Raw genomic sequence first — 2,785 nt, 5'->3', positions numbered from 1 at the left:
TCAATCATATCTTGTCAAACATATCTTTTTCAAATCATATCTTTTTCAAAATTTGATTTCAAATTCTTTTCTAACTTCTTATCTTTTCAAAAATTGATTTTCAAATATTTTTCAACTAACTAATTAACTTTTTGTTTCTTTCTTATCTTTTTCAAAACCACCTAACCACTTTTCTCTTTCTAATTTTCGAAAATCACCTCCCTCTTTTTCAAAATTCTTTTTAACTAATTGTTTCAAATTTTAATTTTAATTTTAATTTTATTTCTTCTCTTAATTTTCAAAAATCACTAACTATTTTTTAAAAACAATTTTCGAAATTCTCCCCTTCTCATCTCTTTCTATTTATTTTATTTATTTACTAACACTTCTCCTCATCTAAAAATTTGAACCCTCTCTTCTCCTTTGTGTTCGAATTTTTTCTCATCCTTCTTCTATTCTTTTCTTCTTCTACTTACATAAAGGAATCTCTATACTGTGACATAGAGGATTCTTCTTCTTTTTTTGTTCTCTTCTTTTTTATACGAGAAAAAGCAAAGACAAGGACATTCTTGTAGAAGCAAGTCCTGAACCTGAAAGGACTCTGAAGAAGAAACTAAGAGAAGCTAAAGCACAACGATTCAGAGAACACCTTACAGAGAATCTCGAAAAAGAAGACATGGCCGAACCCAATAACAATGGTGGAAGCACAAGGAGGATGCTTGGTGATTATACTACACCCACTTCCAATTTTTATGGAAGAAGCATCTCAATCCCTGCCATTGGAGCAAACAATTTTGAGCTGAAGCCTCAACTAGTTGCTCTAATGCAACAGAACTGCAAGTTTCATGGACTTCCATAAGAAGATTCCTATCAGTTCTTAACTAAATTCTTGCAGATCTGTGATACTGTTAAGACTAATGGAGTAGATCCTGAAGTCTACAGGCTCATGTTTTTTCCCTTTGCTGTAAGAGACAGGGCTATAACATGGTTAGACTCACAACCTAAAGATAGTCTGGACTCTTGGGATAAGCTGGTCACGGCCTTCTTGGCCAAGTTCTTTCCTCTTCAAAAGCTGAGCAAGCTTAGAGTGGATGTTCAGACCTTCAAGAAAAAAGATGGTGAATCCCTCTATGAAGCTTGGGAAAGATACAAGCAGTTGACCAAAAAGTGTCCTTTTGGCATGCTTTCAGAGTGGACCATTTTAGATATATTCTATGATGGTCTATTTGAGCTTTCTAAAATGTCACTGGACCATTCTGCAAGTGGATCCATTCACCTAAAGAAAACGCCTGCAGAAGCTCAAGAACTCATTGACATGGTTGTAAATAACCAATTCATGTACACCTCTGAGAGGATCCTGTGAGTAATGGGATACCTCAGAAAAGGGGAGTTCTTGAAATTGATGCTCTGAATGCCATATTAGCTCAGAACAAAATGTTGACTCAACAAGTCAACGTGATTTCTCAGAGTCTGAATGGATGGCAAAATGTATCCAACAGTACTAAAGAGGCATCTTCTGAAGAATAAGCTTATGATCCTGAGAACCATGCAATGGCATAGGTGAATTACATGGGTGAACCCTATGGGAACACCTATAATTCCTCATGGAGAAATCATCTAAATTTCTCATGGAAGGATCAACAAAAGCCTCAACAAGGCTTTAATAATGGTGGAAGAAACAGGCTTAGCAATAGCAAGCCTTTTCCATCATCTTCTCAGCAACAGATAGAGAATTCTGAGCAGAGCCCCTCTAGTTTAGCAAACATAGTCTCTGATCTATCTAAGGCCACTTTAAGTTTCATGAGTGAAACAAGGTCCTCCATTAGAAATTTAGAGGCACAAGTGGGCCAGCTGAGTAAGAAAATCACTGAAACCCCTTCTAGTACTCTCCCAAGCAATACAGAAGAGAATCCAAAGAGAGAGTGCAAGGCTATTGATATAATCAATATGGTCGAATGAACAAAGGAGGAGAAGGATGTGAATCCCAGTGAGGAAGACCCCTTGGGACATCCTCTGAACAAAAAGGAGTTCCAAACTGAGGAACCTAAGAAATCTGAGGCTCACCTAGAGACCATATAGATTTCATTGAATCTCCTTTTACCATTCATGATCTCTGAGAACTATTCTTCCTCTGAAGAGGATGAAGATGTAACTGAAGAGCAAGTTGCCCAATATCTAGGAGCCATCTTGAAGCTGAATGCTAAGTTGTTTGGTAATGAGACTTGGAAGGGTGAACCTTCCTTGCTCATTAGTGAAATAGATACATAGGTTCAGCAAATTCTACCTCAAAAGAAACAAGATTCTGGTAAATCCTTAATATCCTATACCATAGGCACCATGACCTTTGAGAAGGCTCTGTGTGACCTGGGGTCAGGTATAAATCTTATGGCACTCTCTGTAATGGAAAAACTGGAGATCTTTGAGGTACAAGCTGCAAGAATCTCATTAGAGATGGCAGACAAGTCAATAAAACAAGCTTATGGATTGGTAGAGGACGTGTTGGTAAAGGTTAAAGGCCTTTACATCCCTACTGCTTTCATAATCTTAGACACTGGGAAGGATGAGAATGAATTCATCATTCTTGGAAGACCCTTCCTAGCCACAGAAGGAGCTGTGATTGATGTTGATAGAGGAGAGCTAGTCCTTCAATTGAATGGGGACTACCTTGTGTTTAAAGCTCAAGGATCTTCCTCTGCAACCATGGAGAGGAAGCATGAAAAGCTTCTCTCAATACAGAGTTAAATAAAGCCCCCACAGTCAAACCCTAAGTTTGGTGTTGGGAGGCCACAACCAAACTCTAAGTTAG

At 38.0% G+C, this 2,785-nt stretch overlaps 1 non-coding gene across 1 annotated transcript; it reads right to left on the bottom strand.

Annotated features, from left to right (window-relative positions):
* Window positions 1-1,057: 1,057 nt before the first annotated feature.
* On the bottom strand, window positions 1,058-1,161 carry LOC130943232 (small nucleolar RNA R71). The gene has a single exon (XR_009071759.1). It is a non-coding gene; the product is annotated as a small nucleolar RNA R71 (small nucleolar RNA).
* Between the last annotated feature and the right edge of the window lie 1,624 nt (window positions 1,162-2,785).

This window comes from Arachis stenosperma, chromosome 7 (assembly GCF_014773155.1).
Source record: "Arachis stenosperma cultivar V10309 chromosome 7, arast.V10309.gnm1.PFL2, whole genome shotgun sequence".
Lineage (NCBI taxonomy): Eukaryota > Viridiplantae > Streptophyta > Magnoliopsida > Fabales > Fabaceae > Arachis > Arachis stenosperma.
This window is presented reverse-complemented; position numbering and strand designations above follow the sequence as displayed.